Source organism: Callithrix jacchus, chromosome 5 (assembly GCF_049354715.1).
Source record: "Callithrix jacchus isolate 240 chromosome 5, calJac240_pri, whole genome shotgun sequence".
NCBI lineage: Eukaryota > Metazoa > Chordata > Mammalia > Primates > Cebidae > Callithrix > Callithrix jacchus.
In genome coordinates this window covers 162,664,131-162,690,531 of record NC_133506.1, presented here as the reverse complement: position 1 = coordinate 162,690,531, position 26,401 = coordinate 162,664,131, and the positions used below count along the sequence as shown (strand labels likewise).

Below are 26,401 nucleotides of genomic sequence, written 5' to 3'. Positions count from 1 at the left end.
TGAGCTGTGAGCTCCATTGTTCCATTCATTCAGAGCTGCTGGGCAGGTACGTTTAAGTCTGCTGCAGCAGAACTTACAACTGCCCTTTTTTTTCCCCAGGAAGGTGGGGCTTTATTTATAAGTTCCTGATGTGCTGCTGCCTTTTTTCAGAGATGCCCTGCCCAGCGAGGAGGTAGCCTAGTCACAGTCTGGCAGCAGAGGCGTTGCTGAGCTGCCGTGGGCTCTGCCCAGCTGCTGTGTGAACTTCTTTGCAGTTTTGTTTATAGAGATATAGTTAGAACCACCTCGGTAATGGTGATCTGCCTCAGTAATGGCAGACTGCCTGGGTGGACTGCCTCGGTAATGGCAGACTGCCTGGGTAATGGCGGACTGCCTCGGTAGTGGCAGACTGAATGGTGGACTGCCTCGGTAGTGGCGGACTGCCTCAGTAACGGTGGCTGCCCTTCCCCCCACAGAGCTGGACCATCTTGGGTCCAGCTGTGCTTGCTGTTAAACTCTCAATCTAGAGCATTTCAAATTGCTGGTCTTTGTGGGGTGGGACCCGCCGAGCGAGATCACCTGGCTCCCTGTTTCAGCCTGCTTTTTTTCAGTTGAATGGGCAGCTCTGTCTCCCAGGCGTTCCAGGCACCAGTTGAAATGGCCACCCAGATTTGTGTGAGTTTTTGTGTGGAGACCCACTGCACCAGCTGAAACAGCCATGCTGGAGACTTGTGGCACTTTTCCACCCAGAAATCTCCTGGTCTGTGGGCAGTAAAAATTCATTTGGAACTGTGGTGATCACTCACCCTCTACATTCTCACTGGGACCTGCACTCCAGAGCTGTTCCTATTTGGCCATCTTGGATCATAATTTTTCATACTAATTTTATAAAGAAGAAAAGGCACATGATTACCTCATATGATGATAAAGTATTTATTAAAATTCCACAAATTCAATATTAATTCAAATAGTAATTTTTAGTATAAAAGCAATGAAAGAAAGTTCTCTTAATCTGAATATTATTTTAACCCACCCCTAAATCTACAGTATAGTTTACTTATGTGTATCCCAGGTCTACAGTATAAAATGTATGTCACATTAATGTCATTCTAGCCTTATTCAGACCTGTGCCATACAATTCCACATTTAGTTTCTTATCTTCTCTATGGTTTTTAAAAACGATGAAATAAAGAGAAGGAAATGTTTTATTTCTGAAACCATACAGAATGTCTGTAAAGATGGGAGAATTAATATATCATTATGATGTTAAGTTAGGCATTACCTGAGAGAGTGGCTGTATCAGTGTGTACACACCTGGCAGAAAGGCTAGGCTCAGAGGCAGCCTGATCAGGTGGTTTGAACCCTGGGACAGGCTGAAGGAGGTCAGCTAGCACTGAGAGGACCATGATCGTTTTAGAGACCATGGAGCTGCTGGGTCCTGAGTCCAGGAAAGGCCAGCTCACTGAGAGGCAGGACTATTGTGTGGTTGAAGGACAGATGCTAAGTACCCTGTAGGATGTCTTCTGCCTCCAGGTATGCTTGAGGAGTGTTGGGCAGATGCTGGGGGTGCCCCCACACAAACCTGAGACTCCAGGAAAATGAGATAGCGTTTTTCCTACTCCTTAGTTCAAATCAGTAATAAGCCAGTTAATGTTCTCTGTCTGTGGTTTTTCATGAGAAAATACAGCAAACAGCAAACACTGACGTTCAGCAGTTTCCTCCACCTGGTTTAGTACTTTTGGATAGTGGTCTCACATCACTGGATCTTTTATAATTTCACTTGAGAGCTTATTAATTTTTAGTGAAATATTTTGATACAGTTGTCTTACTTCGCAGAAACAATGCAGAGAATGACATAGAAAATAAAGTAGCTGTTATCACAGTCATCATTATTACTTCTGCAAGTTTCCTGTATTTCCCAAGCCACTTCATCCTGGGGATAAAAACAAATCACAGGAACAGAGACAAAATAGCATTTGTTTGGCTCCAGCTGGCTCGCTCAGATTTCTCCCAAATAGCTCTGGGGACTCCAGTGAGTGTCTCACATACATTCTATGAATGAGGCCTCTTACTTACCACTAATCGCCAGCAAGTTATTCCCCTTCTACCCTGGGAATGTTTCCAGTCGCTGTGCCTTCACTTGTCCTTGGTAGCTGGGAGTTGTTGTGACTTCTGCTGATACCCGTCCAAGGTGACAGAGCCACATGTCTAGTGGCACTTACGTGTATAGCTCAGTAATGAGTATTATCTCCCATCAGTGTACAAGTGCCAATGTCTTGTCTTTCTAGTGCCCCACTGAGATTCAGATAAACTGTTCTTAATATTTAGCTCTGCATTTGTTGCAGTTTCTCTACCAAGGACTCGTGAGTGCCCACTGGACCAGTCTCTCAGTGTTCAAAGACTTTACCTGTGTGTGTGTGTGATTTCTTTTCATTACTTCGTTTTTCTGGCATCATTGTTTCTTATCCTAGAAGCAAATTGTTTCCTTGTCACTCCATTTTCTTCCATTCCCATCTGAAGAGGCTCCTTGGTTTTTTATGTAAATTGGTCCAAAGAGAATCCACCTTATAGTCTTCATATGTGTCAGATAAGTTTGATAGAGAAAGATACAAATAGAGCATCTACTCAGATACAGGACAGATATACCACTAGCACTGCCCCAACAAAAGGGTGAACAACTGGCTACTTTTTACAATTAGATCTTATAAATATTTCTTTCTGAGCATATATAGTTGTGAGTGACCAGAATGATAGAGCAGATGTTACAGAAAGTCATGATATATTTTGAAGGAAGAAGGCTGTCATGCAGATATTTTTGTGCCCCCTTTATCATTCTGGTTTGGAATGTATATTTTTCTTGAGGAAGGGTTTATAGAGTTGAGAAACCATGGATTTTTTTAATGAAACTCCCTGCTTCCTAAATTGTCCAAAAACTAATTATCTTGTATCCTCTCATGGTTTGAAGCCTCTCAGCAAAATGTGGGATTTTTGTATTACATGCAAGTAAATCAGCAATAAATTTCTCCAAAGCAAATACTATAAACTTTTCTATGCAAGAGGACTAAAATTCTAAAATGCAAGACTAGTTACCTGCTTCATTAAAAAACATGAATGCAAGCAAATTTTATGAAAAAATTATGGAAAGCAATTGTCTGGAGAGTGATTATGGAGGTTAATCTCTGTGCTGATTGGCTTGTTAGGTATGTACCACCAAACCCGATTCACCAATCATTTGTAGTTTAAGTAAATTATGCAGCATTATAGCAATTAAAACATGATTCATTTTTCCACAGTGTTTTCACATTAACTTAAAAATAATCATTTGGGTTTAATCCAAATCAACAACAACAAAAAAAATACAGCATCTAAACGGAGCTTTTTACTTCCAAGTAATTTTTCCCACCGCTGAACGTGTAGAACGATGCAAGACAGAACCTCATTTCTGAACTGCGCAGCTTAAAGGATATTCTCCGAAGGCATGTACCTCCCTTATAACCCCTATTTATTTATGCCGCAGACCATTATTCCAGTGAATGTGACACTGCAGTCATTCTTACAGTTACAAATTATAATGTGTATGTGTGAATTATAACTTTCCTGCATAGAACAAGGAGCAGAACTGTATCAGGTGACATAAGAAGGGTCAGTAAAAGTCACTTGATACAATAAGGAAAATAAATGATGAAGAATATTTTAGCAGGGATTGTTTTTCCTTGAAAGATGCTTAGTTCTTCTAAATTAAGAGTTTCCACCTGACAAATGCCAAAAATGCCGTGGGGAGCAAGTAGCCTGATGATACGTGCTGACCATATGCTCCTCCTGGGCTGAAACTTTTCACACCTGAATCTTGAACATGAAGTTGCTCACGGGAAGTCATTCACTTGCCTGCTATTTTCTCTTTGCTGTGAGACTAACTCTTTGCCACAAAGTGCCTAAGGTACTAGAGTATATGGAGTTATGATAGAGGGAGTGTCAGTGGCAGGCAGGGTATGAGAAGACCTGAGAGGGCCCAAGCATGGCTTCCTGGGATGCTAGAGGCAAATGGAAAGATGGCACTTACTGCACAGATAGGTATTCTCATGCCTTTGCTCAGCTAGCTGTGTCTGTGAGCTCTTCAGTGATAGGTTCTAAGTCTTCATTCTTTATTGTATTTTCAGGTCCAAACACAGTGTCAGGCACCTAGTAGTTATTAAGTCTTTTATGAGAATGGTGATGATAATGACAGCGGCAGCAGCTAAGCTTGATCACTAAGCACTTTACGGGTACTACGTAGTGTAATCTCTGTAACACTTGTGCGGAGGAGCTGTTTTCTCTATTCATAGATCAGGTGTGGAATATTTAAGCTCCTTGCTCAAGGTCACACAACTACTAGCTGTTAGAGCCAGGCTCAGATCTCTGATAATGAAAACTGCACGAATGCAAATAGTTAAATGACTAGTGAGTGATGCAAGCAGTGTTTTCATTTAAATCCATAGATCAGAAACATGGGTTTTACATTAGACTGGGACCGGATTTCTTACCCTGTTGTCATTTTGGGCTAAATAATACTTTGTTTTGGGGTCTGTCCTGAGCATTATGGGATGTTTAGTAACATCCCTAACTTCTGCTTACTAGTTGCTAGTGGCAACAACCCCCACCCCCATTGTAAAAACCAAAAATGTCTCCAGAAATTGCCAGATGTCTCCTGGAGAGAAAAATTGTTGCCAGTTGACAAATACTGAAAAGACCACCTCAGGCATCTGTGCTCTAGGAGCAGCCATTCCTACTGTGGTCATCTTGGAAATTTGCAATTTGCAGAGACTAAAAGCATCATTTTCCACAACCCCTAGAACACTTACCCTAGGTACACCTACCATCTTCAGTCTATGATAGTATTGTCTTTACACTCTAGAAGTTAGAGGGCGGGGTAGCAAACAGTTTTTTTCCTTTTATCATAGAAGTGAGAGAAGGTAAAATATTATCCCTGGAAATGGATCAGACTCTGCACCTGGCATGGAAATCAGTGACCTATTCTGGGAAAGGAAAGGGGTAGACATCAGGGCTGTGGACGAGGAGTGTTGTGATTGGAAATTTTAACTCATTGGTTGCCAGCAACACTGAGCCTATGCTTTAGAACACAAGCATGTAGCCCAGATGCAGTCATCCTAGGCTCAGAGGAACCTGGGTAAGGACCCGAGTGGGTGGCTTCTTACTCCACTATGTTTTCCTGAGAAATTGTTTCTTGAGGATCCAAAGTACATTAGTGGTTGGACTCATACAATGAAAAGGGTGTGTTGGATAAGGAGGTTGTGATTTAGTTTTACATAAATAAAGCCAGTGCAGATTTTTAGAGGACACATTCAACTTTTGCACTTGAAAATCACTGATAAAGATTCCCACACTCATTTTACACTAAATTATGGAATCAACGGCATCAGTGTTCACAGTTTGAGAACCTTACATGGCTGTACTTTCATTTAGTTCTATTCTCTTTAGCATTCTGGCATGGATGTCCTGGCCTGCTAAAAAAATGGGCGCTCAAATGCCTCCATAGCAATGAAAATTCCTCAGTACTTCAGAATACATTTTAGGGAATCTACTGTGCTTCAGAGTTACCTAGGTAAGTCTCCCAGAGACCATTTGCGTTTAATGAGGCTAACTCTGTGTGTATTTAATTCGTTAAGAAGTAATATAATGCATGAGAGAATGGCATTTTATAGAATTTTTATACTTTCTAACTCTGGGCAGACTTGTTTTTTAATTTCTAAATTAAAAAATAATTAGTGGTCGGGCGCGGTGGTTCACGCCTGTAATCCCAGCACTTTGGGAGGCCGAGGCGGGTGGATCACGAGGTCAAGAGATCAAGATCATCCTGGTCAACAAGGTGAAACCCCATCTCTACTAAAAATACAAAAAGTTAGCTGGGCACGGTGGCGCATGCCTGTAATCCCAGCTACTCAGGAGGCTGAGGCAGGAGAATTGCCTGAACCCAGGAGGCGGAGGTTGCGGTGAGCCGAGATCGCGCCATTGCACTCCAGCCTGGGTGACAAGAGCGAAACTCCGTCTCAAAAAAAAAAAAAAATTAGTGTAGGTAATCTGGTTTAAGAAATCTAAAATTAGAAAGCATATAAACTGGGCCATGTCATTAAGGGCCATGTGTGTCACCAGTGATTGACTCAGAGGTAGTGAGGATGGGAAGGTAGTTGGGTGACAAAAGTCATGTACCCAGGACTCAATCTGATAGAATGTCAATGAGAAATGGAGAAAGTATATCAGAGGCTTCATGTGAGCCAAAGGAAAATATTTGACTTACTGAAGTAAATTTGTATTCCAGCTTCTCTCAGTATATTTCTGTGGCAATCCTAGAAAAATCACACAAAATATTGAGAAGAGAGAAAAAAAACTCAGCAGGCAAATGAATGTAACCACCCGTAGCTGAGGGAGCTTTATCTACTCCTAGATCCTCTTCTTCAGTCAATCCCACACCTGGGGGAAGATACGATGATATGAGCTGTGGTTCCAAAATCAAGTGATTATTCACTGGGTGCAGATTTTTCATCAGGCCCTTTAGGATTTACGGAGTAGTCCTCGTTTTCAAGAAATGTGTATTCTAGGGTTAAAGCCTACTTTGAGAACCCCTGTCGTAGAAGAACATTTTAAAATGTGAAAAAACACCACAGCATATTGTTAAGTGACAAAAGTACAGAATTGTTATTAACATTATAGTTTTAAGAGTATAGATTTTAAATTAAAAATATGAATAATAAAGATGGAAAAGTATATACTAAAATGTTAAACTGGATAGAAAATAATGCCATTTTATTTTCTTCTTTTTCTTTAACAGAGCTATTTATTCAGTCTTTAACATGTTAAAAATTAAAATTTTTTTAATTAAAAATTTAAGGAAAGTACAAAACCTCCTACAGTACTGTTACCTTAATAATTCTATTTTTACTTCTTATTTAAAAATTTTATTTTAGTTTAGTTTTTTGTATTATTTTTTGCCTAATGTTTTTCATAGAGTAGGGCAATTTGTTTTCTCACTTACTATTTTATAAGGACTTTTCCAGATTGTCTATGGCCAAAAACCTTTCATTCTAATTATATGTAAATTACTAGGACTCTTATTACTAATACAGGTTTGGTTATATTGAGATTAACTGGCTAATCTAAATGGTAACCAATGATATAAGTTAATGTAATTTTTTTCTTAAAGGGTATAAGAGTAATTTTTCATTAACTGAGTTTAAAGAAATGTAATCACATTAATACTCTAACAATTTTAGATCCTTAATTATGCTAATTTGATTTTAATGATTTAGCAAATTTCTGTTTGTTCTTAAAGATTTAAAGGTAGCCGAAGGTACTTTCCGTTTAGACAGTTTTGTTTTATACGATTGTTGCTATAACCATATTGTTGGTGTAATTTTTTAGCTTTTGATCATTCTCAACCAGTTTATTCCACACACAGCACGGGACTAGTATATAAAGGTAACTATTTTCAAATGCTGGGGTTGCATAATATCTGCTCATGAGATAGTTCTGCTTGTTGACATTCTGCTACAACCATTTTTTTAAGCCATATGATTTTCATTTCTTAGTGCCACTTGCATGATGAGCTAGCTCTCTGTGAAGAAACTTAACACAGGTAGACTCCGCCGGTCACCCCCAGGTGGGTTCCTATCAGAGATGATAAGTAGGAAATAATTGGATGGGCAGCTTTGTACAGCTTTGATTCTTCAGGAACAATTCTACTCTATCAGGAAATAAATATTTTAAGTATTTTGTCAATTCTAATCATATACTTTAGTTCTTAACAATATCAGTGTCAAGCTTGTTACCTCCATTGAATCAGAACATTTATGAAAGTTGATAGGTATTGTTTGAAATACTGCTATGAACATTGGATGCTCTGTTTAGTTACCTCCCTTCTGCTTCAAGGTACCCTTCACTCACATTCCACATAAAATATTAGGTGCATGTTGAAACAGCACACTTGCACAGGAGAGTCATCTGACTTTAGTCACTGATTCCGAAGGATCCTGAGTTAGAGGCATTCTTGGCATTTAAACGCAGACTACCCTGGATTGAACAGGTTAGTATGACAGCAGCATTCATAGTTTCTTGTTTTAATAGCTGTGCAAACAATTTTTAGTTAATAGCTTTTTATATTGATTGGGCCGTAGAGACAGTTGGCCTGGGAGTAAAGTTGGCCCTTCTACTTCTAATAGTATCATTTAGGAAAGCTTCTTAGCCTCTGTCAATGTCTTCATCTGTAAAATGGGAGTGCAGTAGTTCCCCCTTAACCAAGGGGGTATGTTCCAAGACTCCCAGTGGGTGGCTAAAGCCACGGACAGTACCAAACCCAACTGCTGTCAACTGGAACACATTTCTGTACATGTCCTCCAACCACACATGTAATGCTTTTTCTATCTTAAGGAAGCATTTATCACACACTGAGGCCATAACTTTTGCAGTTCGAGGAGGTGTGACAGCAAAACTAGCACGAATATTTTCTTCCTTCTTCTTAATTTCACAGGTAGATTCTTAGCATAGATCTTAGCAACCTCAGCATGTGATTTCTTTTTCCATATTAAGAACTTTTACCTTTTCACTTAAAGGAAGCACTGTCTGCTTTCTCTCTGGCATCTCCACATTGCAGAATTGCTACTTTGTGCTTTGGGGCTGTTAGTAAGTCCAGGAGGCAGCTCTGAGATACCAGTGATTCAGCAACTGAGAGGGCTACTAAGTGACTAACTGGGAACAAGTGCCTACAGCGAGGATCTTCTGGACAAAAGGGTGGAACGGTGCAGGGTTTCATCATGCTACTCAGAACAGCCTGCAGTAATCCTTTGGGACTGTAGTTGACTATGGGTAACTGAAGTGCAGAAAAGTGAAACTAAAGATGGAGGGACTACTGTAACATGGATTCAACGAGGATTCAATGGCCTAATATATGTAAGATATTTAAAACAAGCAGAAATGTTTAACATATATTAGCTTCTGTTATCCTTATTAATATTATTATTATTACTTGAGAAATTGAAGCACTCCTCCAGAAATACAAAACAATTATCAAATAAATAAGATAATTTCTCAAATAAGATAAGATAAATCAAATAAATAAGATAAATTGGAGATAGATTTGTGTCTTCAGATTAAGCGGGTCAATCGCTTTCCTAGCATGATGAAAGAAAGATAAACTATATATTTAAAAATCTACCTAAGAAAGAAAGAGCATTTTCTTAGTGGATTTTTTAGGGGTTCTGTAACACAGTGAAGCACAAGACTTTAAAATTCTCATGGAAAACTTTTTGAACCTAGAATTCTCAAACATAAAGGCAAAATACGTTCAGAGGTACAAAACCTTCTGTAAAAGAATAACTTACAGCTCTACTACAGCAAAATGAAAAATAAATATTCAAGGGCAAGATAAGAGATATAATTTTTTAATGGGCAATAAAATATTCAAACTCATAATTTTAAATTTTTATTTTAAAATAAATTTTATTCAATAGATCAATAGCATTCAGTGTTAATAGACAATAGGCATTCTCATCTATATGCTTTTGGTGAGATTATAATAATGTAGTCCAGCCCTTTTGGAATCATACATTATTATTTAAAATGTACCTTCTATTTGATCCAACAATTCTGGTTCTTGGTTTCTATGGTGACAGTAACCCTATGTATACACAGGGTATGTGCTGGGGACACATTGTAAATAGGGTAAGACTGGGGGTACTGGGCAAAGAAACATATTCTCTGTTGGCTTCTAGACCATTTATATCACTTAAGTAATTATTTTAAGTGCCCAAGGATTCAAAAGTAAGGTGAGTCTTGAAGTCTGTCGTAGGTTTCATCAGCCAAATTAAGCCTGGTCTACTGTTAAAGGAAACACACCTATACGATCAACAGAGAAAAGCCTGAATTGAGTCTTTTCTACATACAAGCAAATGAAAACATTCAGTTCGAACTGAAATCGACTTAGAAAATTTTAACCCCAAAGGAAACTCTCTTGGAAAATTATGACAGAATGAAAATTGGATTATAATGGAAGTCTATCTACTCTATAATTTTATGGTTTTCCAAACAGTATATCATCTCACTTTGTAATGTGTTTACTTAATTAGATGTTTGAAATATGGAAAACAATATTTAGAAGAAAGTAGAAACATAGTCTTAATGAGACTCAAACAGCATATGTAGAAAAGTTCAATTCAGGTGTCTTTATGTTTTAATCATACAAATAATAATTCTGGTATAGAAATTCCACTGCTCACTTTTATTCCTTTCTGTCAGATTCTTTTTCACACACATTATATCAGATTTTTGTTTCTGTAAGAGGCGTCAGGCTGAATTCAGTGACAGAATGAATGTTTCGATGATGAAATAAAAAAGCATATTATTTTTAGATTTCTTCTCAGCTAGGCTGATATTAGCTATGTAATGAACTCTAGTTGTATAAAAAGATTTAGAACTGTAGGCTCCAAAATCAATATATTTTTTAAGAATCAAGTCTCTTTTCCTTAAGTAGCATGTGCTAGTATTTTTAGAGGAGAGAAAGTCTGTAACTTGGGTGGGGGGAGTTATGGGGGAAGTATACAATTAGGTGTACTATTGTATGGTGCTCACCGAGTGACCACAGCTGCCGCTGTAGTTGTTGTGATGTTGTGAGTGTGAAGACACAGTACCAGGCTTGGCACAGAACACACAACAAATTACAGCTCATGTTTTTAAAATTATTAATTTATTTTTAAAACCTTTGTTAAGTGTCTGATATTTGTGAGGGACTGTTGTGGACATGGGCCTTTGGGAGGAGGGAGCTGAGGTTGAGGGAGGTTATATCTTACCGTGTGTCTTGGTTCATTAGTGTTGCTATAACGAAATACCTGAAACTGGGTAATTTATGAAGAATATAATTTTATTTTCTCACAGCTCTGGAGGTTGGGGAGTTCAAGATCAAGGCTCTGGAAAGTTTGGTGTCTGTAAAGCTGCACTCTGCTTCCAATATAGCGCATTGTTCCTGCATCCTTCAGAGGGGAGGAAAACTGTGTATTCACATGGCAGAAGGGGAAGAGGGACGAATGTGTGTACTGCCTTTCATATGGGCCTTAATCCCATTTATGAGGAGATGCTTGTATGACCACGTCACCTCTTAATCTTACCACACTGGCCATTAAGTTTCAACACCTGAATTTTGGAGGGGTCACATTCAACCCATTGCACCGTGCCACTTACTTCAAAATAAATAATGATTCCAAATTAAGAGAAAAGTAAAGTAGGCTATAGTATAACAATGGCTGTCCACTTTAGGACCTTGAACTGGTACCCCTAAACTGTGGTATCTTTCAGTTAGTGTGAGTGGGAAGGTGCAGAGAAATTATATATTAGCATAAATTCATTTTAAAATATAAAAGAATATTTAACTCCAAAACATTCTACTACACACTTCGTTTCTCTAGTTCAAAGAACCTTTTTTTTTTTCAGTATTCTAGAAAGCTGTGCTTTTTTATTATTACAGCATGAAAAGCTCATTTAGAAACTTTTTTGCTTTTACCGTTTTTCCTCCTGGTTTTTCAAGGCCAGAATAAAGAATGAAAATAATGAGTATGAAACAAAGGCTTTCAAGTGGAAGATGTGGAGGTTTTAATTAAAGGATGATGAAAAAGTGACTAGTCCTCCAAATCTTTAATAAAACTAGTTAATTCTCCACTAACGCTGTAGGAATGATGCTCTAGTGAGCTGGGACGTTTTACTCATAATCAGGCAACATTATGTGTTTTAAATGAACAGTTATACTTCCATTTGTCTGACACTATTTAAAGAAAGGTGATACCAAATAGTACACCATATTGTTGTATAATCTTCAGAAAACTTTAACCATCAAGCCTGAGCAGAGCATTGTTTGTTGAGCATTGCAGGGATCAAGTCAACAGGCACCGTCTCTCTTCTCTGTGAGTACACCGTTCAAAGTAGAAACCATGATGGATAGATTAAGAGAACACAACCAAATGGAGAAATGAAAAATATAAATGATTTAGTAACCCCACTGAATGGGAGAAAATATGTGCAAATCATGTATTTGATAAGGGGTTAGTACTCAGGATATATAAGAATCTCTACAACCCAACAATAACAAAAACTCAGCCTGATTTAAAAATGGGCAAAGAACTGGAAAAGACATTTCTCCAAAGAAGATACACAAATGGGCAATAAGCACAAGAAAAGATACTCAGCATCACTAAAAACTAGGAAAATGCAAATCAAAACCACATGGAGATATTATTTCACACCTGTTAGGATGACTACTATAAAAAAATGTTGGTTAAGATGTACAGAAATTGAAACCCTTGTGCATTGTTAGTAGGAGTGTAAAATGATGCAGCCGCTTTGGAAAACAGTAGGACAGTTCCTCAGAAAAGCAAAACAGAATTGCCATATGAGCCAGCAATGCTGCTTCTGGGAATATACACTGAAGAACCAGCATGGATGGACTTTGAGAAAATTATGTTGAGTGAACTAAGCCAGTCAAAAATTGAATTGAATTGATATAAGCTTTAAAGAGAATTATTCAAGTTTTGCAAATAATGATTTGTAGTTTATAGGATTCCATTTATATGGAGTACGTAGGGTAGTCACATTCATAGAGACAGAAAGTAGTATGGTAGTTGCCAGAGGCTGGAGAAGGGAGAATGACGAGTTATTGTTTCATAGATGTAGAGTTTCAGTTTTGCAAGATGAAGAGAGTTCTGTGGATGGGTGATGATGATGCGTGCACAGTGTGACTGCACTTACTGTTACCACTATACAAACTTAAAAACGGTTAAGATTGGGCTGGGCACGGTGCCTCACGCCTGTAATCCCAGCACTCTGGGAGGCCAAGGCAGGTGGATCATGAGGTCAGGAGTTTGAGACCAGCCTGGCCAACATGGTGAAACCCTGCCTCTACTAAAAATACAAAAATCAGCCAGATGTGGTGGCGGGCATTTTTAATCCCAGCTACTCAGGAGGCTGAGGCAGGAGTATTTTACTACAATTAAAATTTTTTTAAAATATACATTATTTAAATGTGAAGGAATAGTTGCTAAAATGAGGGATTTAAAGCCGGGTTCAATTTTTGTTTGATTGAGTGATTGACTTACTGAAAACCTACAGAACGCCCTATATCGTTCCAGAGATCAGGGATACTGGGTCAGAAGCAAAGTTACCACTCAGACTTCATGCTGCTCAGCAACCAATGAGAGCAGAATCAGATAATAAATGTGTCAACTAATGCATATATAATTGAATTTCTTTTTTTTTAATTGCATTTTAGGTTTTGGGGTACATGTGCAGAACATGCAAGACAGTTGCATAGGTACACACATGGCAGTGTGTTTTGCTTCCTTTCTCCCCTTCACCCACATATGGCATTTCTCCCCAGGCTATCCCTCCCCAGCTCCCCCCCGCCCCCAGCCCTCCCCTTTTCCCCCCAATAGACCCCAGTGTTTAGTACTCCCCTCCCTGTGTCCATGTGTTCTCATTTTTCATCACCCGCCTATGAGTGAGAACATGAGGTATTTCATTTTCTGTTCTTTTGTCAGTTTGCTGAGAATGATGTTCTCCAGATTCATCCATGTCCCTACAAAGGACACGAACTCATCATTTCTGATTGCTGCATAATATTCCATGGTGTATATGTGCCACATTTTCCCAATCCAGTCTATCATCAATGGGCATTTGGGTTGGTTCCAGGTCTTTGCTATTGTAAACAGTGCTGCAATGAACATTCGTGTGCATGTGTCCTTATAGTAGAATGATTTATAGTCCTTTGGATATATACCCAGTAGTGGGATTGCTGGGTCAAATGGAATTTCTATTTCTAAGGCCTTGAGAAATCACCACACTGTCTTCCGCAGTGGTTGAACTAATTTACACTCCCACCAACAGTGTAAAAGTGTTCCTTTTTCTCCACATCCTCTCCAGCATCTGTTGTCTCCAGATTTTTTAATGATCGCCATTCCAACTGGCGTGAGATGGTATCTCAATGTGGTTTTGATTTGCATCTCTCTAATGACCAGTGATGATGAGCATTTTTTCATATGATTGTTGGCCTCATATATGTCTTCTTTTGTAAAGTGTCTGTTCATATCCTTTGCCCATTTTTGAATGGGCTTGTTTGTTTTTTTCCTGTAAATCTGTTTGAGTTCTTTGTAAATTCTGGATATCAGCCCTTTGTCATATGGGTAAACTACAAAAATTTTTTCCCATTCTGTTGGTTGCTGATTCACTCTAGGGACTGTTTCTTTTGCCATGCAGAAGCTGTGGAGTTTGATCAGGTCCCATTTGTCTATTTTGGCTTTTGTTGCCAATGGTTTTGGTGTTTTGTTCATGAAGTCCTTGCCTACTCCTATGTCCTGGATGGTTTTGCCTAGATTTTCTTCTAGGGTTTTTATGGTGCCAGGTCTTATGTTTAAGTCTTTAATCCATCTGGAGTTAATTTTACTGTAAGGTGTCAGGAAGGGATCCAGTTTCTGCTTTCTGCACATGGTTAGCCAGTTTTCCCAACACCATTTATTAAACAGGGAATCCTTTCCCCATTGCTTGTTTTTGTCAGGTTTATCAAAGATTCAATGGTTGTAGATATGTTGTGTTGCCTCTGATGCCTCTGTTTTGTTCCATTGGTCTATATCTCTGTTTTGGTACCAGTACCATGCTGTTTTGATTACTGTCGCCTTGTAGTATAGTTTGAAGTCCAGTAGTGTGATGCCTCCCACTGTGTTCTTTTTGCTTAGAATTGACTTGGCTATGCGGGCTCTCTTTTGGTTCCATATGAAGTTCATGGTGGTTTTTTCCAGTTCTGTGAAGAAAGTCAATGGTAGCTTGATGGGGATAGCGTTGATTCTGTAAATTACTTTGGGCAGTATAGCCATTTTCACGATATTAATTCTTCCTAACCATGAACATGGAATGCTTCTCCATCTGTTTGTGTCCTCTCTGATTTCATTGAGCAGTGGTTTGTAGTTCTCCTTGAAGAGGTCTCTTACGTTCCTTGTGAATTGTATTCCAAGGTATTTTATTCTTTTTGTAGCAATTGCGAATGGCAGTTCGCTCTTGATTTGGCTTTCTTTAAGTCTGTTATTGGTGTATAGGAATGCTTGTGATTTTTGCACATTGATTTTATATCCTGAGACTTTGCTGAAGTTGCTTATCAGTTTCAGGAGTTTTTGGGCTGAGGCGATGAGGTCTTCTAGATATACTATCATGTCATCTGCAAATAGAGACAATTTGGCTTCCTCCTTTCCTATTTGAATAACCTTTATTTCTTTTTCTTGCCTGATTTCTCTGGCTAGAACTTCCAGAATAGGAGTGGCAAGTGGTGATGTTATGAAGAAAAAGTAAGCAGGGTAAAGATAGTCATAGAAGTACTCTTTGAAGTAGGGTGCTTAGGGAAGCCCGCTCTGAAGCAGTAATACTGAAGCAGAAACCTCAGTGAAGAGACAGCTATCTCCATGCAGACATCTTGGGGAAGAGTATTCCAGGCTGAGGAATGGGCATGTACAAAGCCCCCGAAACTGGAATGTGCTTTGTATTCGAGGCCAGCAAGAAGGTTGGGAGCTGGAGCAAAGCGAACTGAGTGAGAAAAAAAGTAGAAGAAGATGGGAGCAGAGAACAAGCCAGGGAGGCATGATGGTGGCCAGGGTGGAGGGCGTGAGGAGGGGCCATGTTTCATGCATGTGGATGGGTAGGGATGTGGGAGAAGTAAACGTGTCCACAATGACTATAAGAATTTGATCCCAGCCCCTCGGCAAGTGGTGGAATCTGTCACGTCCTGAGATAGGAACCCAGAAGAGAACAGGCGTGTGAGGTGTGGAGCAGGAGCTTGGACCCTGATGACTCAAAAAGTCCCCTAGGCCAGTGTGCTTATTAATGAGAGGAGCTAGGAAATTCGAATGGCTGGAAGTAATGAGTTGGAATTGTCTCTATGAAGACCATGGGGTGAGAACTTATTTTCAGATGTCACTATCAAGACAGTGAGTTGGCAAGGAGATTTGAGATGGACTAAAGGGGTGAAGGTGAGGATCAGGTGAAGTAGGCAATTTGGGTGGCCGTCCTGAAACTTGTACGATGGCTGTAGCCATGGAGGATGGAAAGGAAGTGACAGATTCCATAGGTCCTGTGAGGAAAGAAAGGGAGAGATTCTACGTTAGAAGAACAGTAATGGATTAAAAAAATTAAGTGTGGTACCTTTTTATTGATCATGTTTGTGGTATGCCACGCTGCTTAGGATGTCTTTCACATGAATCACTTGTCAAGGAGAATCTGGTGATTGGGTGGCTACATATTCTGTGCTGATTATATTAAAACACATGGCATAGGTTAATGGTGAGACCTGCCTTTTCTGGAATCAGAACAGTATCTCGGATAGCAAGCAGTTAGTTCACTCAATTATCCTCTAGCAAAGGGGTCTTGGAAGCTACCAGGGTGATGGAGGGAATGAGAGAGGGAATTGACCAGACAGAACTCTGGGCCACTTCTACTAGGGCAGCGCTGCCTTTGTCAGCAGACATTATCTTCTTAAAAGATTTATTTCCTTAAAATATTTTCTTTGAAAATAGTTTAGGTGCTAACGGGGTGGTTAAAATTACTTATCTAGTTCACAGTCCTTGTTCATCAAGTGAAAAAACAAATTTGAGAATTTTGCCTTCCTCAAATCTTCGCTTTAGTCCTTGTTCTTGTCTTCCTTTCCCTTGTTCTCCTCTTTTCTACCTCTATAGTTATTGCAGTTTTCCAAAGGAATTTTATCTGCATAATCTTACCAACAGCCTCTGGTAATTAGAGCAGATGTTGTAAATCATCATTAAAAAACAAGTCAGGCTTCGTGCCTTCTAAACTAAACCACTTAAAACAAACCCCGTTTCTTGGAAACCTCATCTGGGTTAGGGTCAAGGACCTTGGGTTTTTAATGTGCACCTCAGATTATTCTGAGGCAGGTAGTCCTGAGCCCACCTTTTGAGAATAACAGAATTAGGTATCTTTGAAAGGACCAGCTCTTGCAGAGGATGGGAGTGGGGAACAGTGGTGTGTGTCAGAAAGTATTATCGAACTTTATGAATAAGAAACAAAACTTAGAAATCAAAATGACTCATTCAGGATGCCCTGCGGCTGTGATGTGGTTGACATCCAAATTCTGTGTCCTCACCACAAAACCACTGCTTCTCAAATGGAGGGCTACAGAGTGACTTTCCACATTGAGGATTTTTCCTTGTTATTCATAGTGAAATGAGAAAAATGTGGAACCGTGTTGTGTTTTATAAATAGTTTTTGTTTATTCTAAGATTCTGTCCTCCAAATGTTTTGAGTTTTAAAATATCCCTTCTTTACAACATGATAGTAATTGTATGTAGTCGTTATTTTTATTTATTTATTTATTTTGAGATGGAGTTTCGCTCTTGTTACCCAGGCTGGAGTGCAATGGCGCGATCTTGGCTCACCGCAACCTCCGCCTCCTGGGTTCAGGCAATTCTCCTGCCTCAGCCTCCTGAGTAGCTGGGATTACAGGCACGCACCACCATGCCCAGCTAACTTTTTGTATTTTTAGTAGAGACGGGGTTTCACCATGTTGACCAGGATGGTCTCGATCTCTTGACCTCGTGATCCACCCGCCTCGGCCTCCCAAAGTGCTGGGATTACAGGCAGTTTTTTAAAGTAACATGGAATCCATAAATCTGGGTACCAGTGTGCCAAAGCACAGGGGTCTGCATGAAATGACAGCATGATGCAAAGAGAGGAACTGTGCCCTCCATTTTCCCTTAGCCGCTGTCCCAGGATCCCGGAAGGGCTTCTGCTGGGCACTGTCTGGAAATCACTGCTGTGGCAGAAGTGCACCAGACAAGGCATTGCGAGACCTTGGTTCTAATCTTTTCTTCTTCATTAATTAGCTGAGTGACTTTGGCAACTCACTTCATTCCTTTGGCCTGTATTATCATCTAGGATTCTGTGTGCTTAAGGACAAGTTTCTATATTTTGAAGTATGGGAATTATTAGAATGGATTAGGGGTTATTTTTCTTTATTATGAGTAATTCATCAGCTCTACTCTATTTGTATAAAATGACTAATACAATTTTTTATTAAGCCCAGTACACAAAAAGCTCATTAAGCCAAAACTGGCTTACCCAGAGTGGTATTTAATTCAAAGCAATTTCTGTTCCCTAGTAATCTAGATCTCTGTGGTTTAGTAGTAAAAATATTGAATTATCTGAATCGAGTTAATGCAGGACTCATTTTTTTCGATCTCCCTACTTTTCAATAGATTTTCCTCAGATTTTAAGAAGCAGATGTGGCTGAGAGGCACACTCCAGTAAGCACCAGCCTCTGACATTAGAAAGTGAGCCCACCTTGATATCCAGAATGCTGCTCCAAGATCTTGTCTACAAATACACTATGATACACATGGGATGGATTCTATTCATGATTCGATACAAAGCAGTTTCTGTGATGTCTTTTAAGTTCTTATATGCCATAACAACTTTAAAACTCAAAGTTTCATTCAGGGCCACTCTCCTTCCTCTAGCATTTTTAATTTTATTATTACTATTATTTTTTGTATAGTTGAAAAAGCAGGCAGTGATCCCACACTGTCCACTGAGCACTGAACGAAGCCTTGGAGACACCATTTAGACTTGACCTCAGGGAGCTCCCCATCCAGTAGAAGAGTTAGGCTTACAAATAAATCATTATAATACATTATAAATGCAGTATTAGAATGTCTATATTCTCAGTAAGTCATTGCATTCAAAGCCTTCTATTTACATTCCCAGCAAAGACTTTCTGGGGCAAAGTATCTTTCCTATCCCTTACTTTTCAGGGGGAAGGACGTGAGAGTGGTATTATAGGGCTCAGTAACAATTGCTCTGGCCTCAAAGGACTTCAGTTGTGTGCAGTCTGTCTAAAGTACAGGGGAGACTTTTCTGTGGAATTTGGGCACACACCCTCTGATGAGAGCGGGAATGCGCAGCCCAAATGGTGGTTGTTAAGTAGCCTGGATGAGCCTCTGATGTACGTCTTGGATTATTCCCTGCACGGAATGTGTCATCACGTCGCGTTGTACACAGACGCATCTTACGGTGACTGTCTCATTGGCCTACACTTGAACACATCCTTTGGAGTTTAGTGATTGGTGTTTTTAATAATACATTCATAAAATATAAAATGTGTTCTCTTACTATACAGATATGGTCAGTTTACCTGATTTAAAATGTCTGGGCAGAGGTTAAATTATGTTTACTTTTTCACACAGCTCCAAATAAGAGAGTAGGGCAGAGTATGCTGTTCTGGATTTTGTTTGAAAAATAGTGATTGCTATGTTAAGGAAAAACCATTGTTTCCTGCAAAGTGTACATATACCACCAAATTTCTAGAAGTAGCTATACTAAGAGCTTCCCTCACTCCCTCCCTACTTCCCTTCCTCCCTTTTCTTAGCTACGTTGGAAGAATCATATTATTTGGATGTGGTGGGTGACCACCATGGATCTGAAACAGAGTCTGTTTTGACGCAGCCTTTCTACTGGGCCAGATTCTGGCCTTTTCTCACTCACGTCTGGGGTTGCTGCAGAGCATTCCAGATCCTAGACCTGCTTGCTGCCACTTTCCTGACCCTTCAGTGCTTGAATCATGTCTTCTGTCTCAGTACCCCTCCCTTACATCCTCACATGCCATCTCTACCTGACCCACAGCCACCCAGGCAAAGCCTCCCTAATCCTCCATCTGCATAGTTTGTGTGATGGTCATTCAGTTCATGGGTCTGTACCCCGTCCCCCACATAGATAAAGAGCTCTGGGAAAAGAAAGATGATGTCATATCATTTTTGGGCCCCACCCAGCTAGCCTAGTTTCTTGCATATGGTATTTATTAGTGATGCTGGAGAATTTTTAAGAATTTAAATAAAACATAGTCATAAAATTGAAAAACAAACAAACTTGCCCTTTACTTCAGGGAACTTATTCGTAAGATAATGAAAACATCAGGATACCTTGCGTGTGTGCAGCGTGACTGTTGTACTTACCAAGGATAACGAAAACCAGGGATAACGAAGCGCATGCTAATGAAGTTTGTTGGGGAAGGGGCTCAAGGGCTTGCTTTGGAGCCGCTGTGGAAGAGTTTAGGAATGGGTACTATCCAGGGTCATGCTAATGAGAATCTAGATCAACAATCCCCGCAGCAATGAGGAAGTGCTATTACGTTTCTAAACTAGAGGGCATTTGTTTATTCAGTTACTTGATGAACATTTTAAAAAGCATTTACTATGAGCTAAGCACTTTGCTGGGTTCTCGGAGCACTAAGATGAAGGAGGCCCAGGCTCATTTAGAAAGTGTATAGCCCAGTGGGGAATCAGATACATTAGTAGATAGTTAAAAAGCAAAGCAAAACATTCAAGGAGGGAGACTAATGCATATCACAGGGGGCCTGGGAGGGACATTGAACCCACTGGAAGTCCAGACCAATTCTGCAGTCTAAGTCAAGGGCATAGAAAGCAGAGGAAGCTTGACAAAGGCTTTGAATACAAGTCTCGGACTGCCAAGAAAGTTGCTGATGGCACAAGACACTTCGTGCTTCACAGGGTAAGTCAGAGAAGATCGCAAGGGATTCAGAGTTGCCTGGACTTTCTTTGCTTGGTGCTGCCTTCTCTTGCTGATCAGCTACTTTGTCTACCTCAAGCCTGCTCCTGGGGTCTGCTCTGTGGTCTGGGGTCTCCTGCTCTGTGGGTGGCCCAGTTTGTCTGGCTGCCAGACCAACATTCAGTATAAGCTTTCTGCCAAGTACTGTGGCGAGGCTGAGATGAATTTACCACATCCCCAGAGCTAGCTAAGGGTGGGTCCTTGAAGAGGTGTGAAAAGTCATTTTGGTGATTAAGATTAGCTCATGCTGACATTCTCAATGGAATAGGAAGAAATGGTCAAAGGACTCACCAACCAGGCTGTAGAAGCAGGTTGAAGTTTTGTTCTGAGGCTAAAGAATTGTTATTAATAGTAGGCAAATAAGTTTTTTTAAAACAGGCAAGTGATTAATTCAGTCCTATAAGCTGATAGTTCAAAGGTGAAATATAGGGTTGATGGGAGACTGGGAGAGGCACAAGCATGTGCCCCATAATGTTATCTAACTCAACTGAATTGAACCTGTTGCATTTGTCTGAGGATGAGCTAATATGTGTCTCACCTGACCTGGCAATACTTCTTGGGGAAACTTCAGCACCAAAATTCCTAACTAGATGGACTTGCATGGCTATTTGCATACCTGGAACTAGCACTCCGGGTTTTTGTTGTTGCTGTTCTCTATCCATGCACTCTGGACCCCCAGGCTTTCATATACCGTAGAAAGCAAACACGATTTGCTAAGGACTCTTGACCTGAGTGGGGAGAGTTTTGTCAAGTACTGCCTGGAATCACTCGTTTTGATGCTGAATTTAATGAAAGAACGTTAAAAATAGATCTTCAGTTTGTTTTTATTTTCTATAATTTACAATTCTTACATGTGGACACTGTGGAGCCTGTGTATTACATGTGAATTATTCTATCTCCCAGAGATGGTAAGCCAATTTCGGAAGCACCTAATTGAGAGTATTAAATTCAGAGTGTTTGGTATTTGAAAGATGCATGAGATGGTCACCATAAACACTTCAATTATCAATATATTTGATCAACAAAGAAGGCTTAGAAATACATTTTTTTTTTTACAATAGTTAAGTGGAGTTCAAGATTTGTGGATTCTGCACTATGGCATGGGCAAAATTTGGGAATCTTGTAGTGATACAAGTCTGGAAACTCAGTCACCTTTTTAGTGTCACTGTAGCTTTATAGTCTTGACCATTCTGCATACAGGATTGTTCCATGGTAACTAAAATAATGCTGAGTATTTGCACCAGAACATTAATGCATCTGCCTCCACTGAACTCTTGATGCAAACTGCTAGGGGGCCACCGAAAAGAACGGAGACCGTGACTTATCATGGAACTGATGACCTGTGTTGTATCTGCTTGCTAACAGACATTTGCACATACGACCAATTTGGTAGTAAGATACGGGAGAGGACACCTACATATCTCACCTACCAGAAGGAACCTAATATTGATGATGAGATTGGCTTAGATCTGTTCTCACAACAGACTTCCTGAGATATGAACTGATTGAAAAGGAGGAAAAAATAGAAGTTTAAAAGAGAGGACATGTTAATATTGATAAATCCTTCTTGGTGAGGAATTGCTTGGTTTTGTTTGGTTTCTTAGATTGGTTTTGTTCTGGGGATGTCGCTTCTTTGAACAAGCATCTATGTTTCCTGACTAATTGTGCCGTAGGATCCATGACAAGAGAAAATAATAGTACATTCTTTGACCATTGGACAGAGGGGATATCTTAGTCTGTTCAGGCTGCTATAACAAAATACCACAAACCATATGGCTTATAGACAACCGAATTTCCCACAGGTCAAGATCAAGGTGGCAGCGGATTTGATGTCTAGGTAGGGCCTACTTCGTCGTTCATAGATGGTACCTTCTAGTTGTGTCCTTGCATCGTGGAAGGAATGAGGGTTCTCTTTTGGACTTCTTTTATAAGAGCACTAATCCCATTCTCGTGATGCACTCACCGCCAGAAGGCCCCCACGACGGAATAATATCACCTTGGAGGTGAAGATTTCAACACATGAATTGCACACACATTCAGACCATAGTAGCAGAGATAATTGGCCTACACTGGAGTGGATCAAACCTGTGACCGCAGGCAGAGGGCATTCACGCCTAAACTTCGGTCAAGGACACTGATTGGGATTTATTCCATGAGATACGGTTTTCACAGAACTCCATATTTCACATGAATCTTGTAAAGACCTACAAACTTAAGGGCTATTTTTTTTTTTTTTTTGAGACGGGGTTTCGCTCTTGTTGCCCAGGCTGGAGTGCAGTGGCGCGATCTTGGCTCACTGCAACTTCTGACTTCCAGATTCAAGTTATTCTCCTGGCTCAGCCTCCTGAGTGGCTGAAATTACAGGCACATGCCACCATGCCCAGCTAATTTTTGTATTTTTAGTAGAGATGGGGTTTCACCATGTTGGCCATGCTGGTCTTAAACTCCTGACTTCAAGGTGATCCACACGCCTTGGCCTCCCAAAGTGCTGGGATTCTAGCCATGAGCCATTGTGCCTAGCCTAAGGGCATTTTTCTTAAATGACCAGGCCAAAAGCTCTGTAAACATATATTCCACCATAAAATATAATTATGAGGCACAATGTAGTCTGTATTGTGAGTCATATTGTTTGTTTGTGTGGTAATCTGAGCCCTCCATCGCTGGATTAGCATAATGTCTTGAGCCTGTTTTCATCTTAGGGTAATGTTTAGATGGAAACATTAATATGCTCTGTTTCTACTAATCACAAATTCCATTTGTATTTCTTTGATATACAATCTTTGAAGTGAGAGAAAACTCAAAATCTCTTTCAAGGAAGAAAATGGCAGCGAATGTGTTTAACGTACACTATCTCAAGAGCTCAGTACACTGCACAAAATGGGGAAGCCAGCGTTCTGCGTGTTTGGGGCTGCTTTGTTTGAGGAATTTAATTACAACTCTGGTGGCTTTCTAGGCATGTAAGAAATGCTTCCCCGAGACTAAGAACATTTTACAACTATCCTGTTTGATTTACTACACCACTGAGAGAACAAGCAAGATAAAATACCAACTAGAGTTTTCCAGAAGTAGGAGCCAAAGAACCAAAGTACTGCAGCTTTGTTCTTCCCTGTTGCTCCCTGTGTTCTTGTGAAAAGAATTTCGTTTTTCCCAGATGGCTGTGATGGTCATTGCAGAGCAGGGAAACATGATCCTTCAGTGGACAGGAGAACAGAGTTCTCAAAATCCTTGCCTCTGCCAGGAGAGAAAAGGACTGAATCCACAAGCTAAGTTTCCTGCCCCACCTGCTTACATGTTTATAACACTGAGGCCAACCTTCTGTAATGTGTACGCTCCCTGAAAAGCTGTGTCTAAGTCACATTTTCAGATCCCATAGAAGCTTTCCCACTGATTACATTATAACTTCAAAGATGTTTTATCTGATATTGATCTCCAGTTGGCAGTGGCTTTAACTTTCTGTCCTTTAGGGTTTCTGTCAAGACATTAATGATATGTCAATGAACACAGGGATTCAGAAATTTTTAGCAAATTCTGTTATAAAGTGAATAACCGTTCTTTACTGTATATTCCATCATTCACTTATTCCACAGGCATCTATGGAGTTCCTGCTGACTGCTAGGTACCTAGGGCAGAAAATAAGTAAGGTTCAATATCTAGGAAGTTCCTAGTTTCCAGTGGAAGAGGGGCTTAGATTTTCAGGTATAGGTCAGTATAATTAGTGCCATGAGGCTTGTGTGCACTAGACCCTGGGACAAAAATGAGGGGCATCTGGCTCACTCTGGACGTCCAGGAAGACTGTCCAAGTTTTGTCAGATTAGGAGGGCATACAGGGCATGTTAGCAGGAAGAACAGCTGTGAAGGCACTAGAGTATGGAGCAGGGCATCTTGGAGGAACTCTGATCTGTTCCATGAAGCTCACATCAAAGATTTCCATGAGCAGTTGCTCTCTAGCACGTCTCAGTGACTGTGACTCTGCTTCAAGCTGCAGCTCTTGCATAGTGCAATGGTTGACAAATGGACTCTGGAGCCGCATGGCCCAGGATAGCATCTTGTGTGTGATTTGAGGGAAGTCCCTTTAGTTTTTCTCTGCCTAAGTCTCCTTATCTATAGCACGGGTATTGTAATATTATTATCTACCTTGTAAAGCTGTTGTGAGAATTTAATCAATTCACAAGAGTTAGGATGTATCAAATATTATATAGGTATCTGGTTTGTTCATAAGACAACTCAGGCAATGAATTTAAAAATCCCAGAAATGTTTCTGATGAAAAGCTAACTGATACTCCAAAGTTTAGCAATAGAAGCAAAGACTTAGCCATTCTGTAACTCCACTGTGAATAAAAATTACCTGGGAACCTCATTAAAATGCAGACTCTTGGCCCTACTGTCAGAAAATGTAATTCTTAGGTCTTGGCTTGATCCAGGAATGTGCATTTTAAAAATCACCCACAGCAATTTCATGCTGATACAGTCTGAGAATTTTTGAGAGCTATTGCCAGAGACGTTGCCATTTCGCAGTGTGTAATGCCAGGAACCCAGAAGTCCTGTGTTTTGGTCCCACTCCTGCCATGTACTGGTGGCATGACTTTGGACAAATCAGTGAGTGCTCTAAGCACCCATTTCTCTGTGTGGGGTTAATATTGTTGCATTGCTGTGAAAATGAACAAAATGTGTATCTGAAAAGTTACTGATGAGGCTACCATGGATAAATCATCTTGTTATTGAAACTGTGGGTGCCTCAACCTGCAATCTGGCATTTAGAAAGCCTCAATCCTGGTGACAAAGATATTTTAGGAAGGGGAGCTGCAGTTAGAACCGGACCTCTGGCAGCTTTTCTCCAGAGAAACTACCTGTCCCCTCCATGGCATCTTGACAGTCCCACTGATATTCCAATGCTCAGCAGATGTAGGTGATGGGAGTTAATTTGCAGAATGTTCATATAACAAGAGCTGTCTAGAAATAGGACTGTTTGCCTTGTAAAGACACAAATAGTCTACAAATAATTCAAAATGGGACTGCCAGTAAGTTTTGCGAGATCACTTTAGATAACTGAGTATGAAAGAGTTAATTTGAAGAGACTGGTTGGATTTGGTGAAGCCAAAACCTAGAACGTGGGTGGGGAGGAAACAGAGGAAGGCTGGTGGCTGATGGGCTGGCCAAGCATATGCATGATTCCCTTCCGGCTGTTGAAGATAATACTCCCAGCTCAACCGATGTGTTTGGCAACAAGTACAAGTTCATATGCCAAAGTCAAGAGAGAAGCAAGAGTGGACTTAGAAAAAATAAGGGATAGGAAAGACATTGTATAATGTGTTAAGACAGAAATATATTTGGTGCTAGACACAAACATTTAAATGACTCTTTCCTGAAGTATAAGAATATAGCAGCTACCCTGAGGGACTTACTGTGATGGAGCCAAAATATTTAGGGCTAAAAACAATAAACTCTCAATTGAAAATGTAAGATATGTAAAACTGGTTTGAATTGCATTTTATTCTACCTCAACTTGAGCAGAATCCAACAAGAAAAAGAGCTGAAATACAAAATTGCCTCTTTGTCTCAAGAAATGAACATGAAGTAGATATTATTGTTCTACTTAACCCAGAAGAATAAAAGCTAATTATTACTGCTCCCCTAAGTGCCTGCTGAGAGAAATAAATGCGCATGCAAATGTGTATATGAATGTACTTGAACGTAAACAAACATTGCATTAATATATACGTTTCACCGTTATATATTGATGTTTTCTATGAAAACATTTATATAATAAATTAATGCAGAGTCA

The 26,401-nt window shown here is 39.9% G+C and overlaps 1 protein-coding gene and 1 long non-coding RNA gene across 23 annotated transcripts in view; both read left to right on the top strand.

The window, feature by feature from the left end:
• Positions 1–26,401, top strand: part of ENOX1 (ecto-NOX disulfide-thiol exchanger 1) — a 626,515-nt gene that overhangs the window by 262,083 nt on the left and 338,031 nt on the right. The window lies entirely within an intron of this gene.
• The window catches only part of LOC144582789 (uncharacterized), a 62,456-nt gene extending 36,055 nt beyond the window's left edge, over positions 1–26,401 (top strand). The window contains exon 2 of the long non-coding RNA XR_013536239.1: positions 1–26,401. This exon is cut by the window's left edge and continues 17,762 nt beyond it. This is a non-coding gene — a long non-coding RNA (uncharacterized LOC144582789).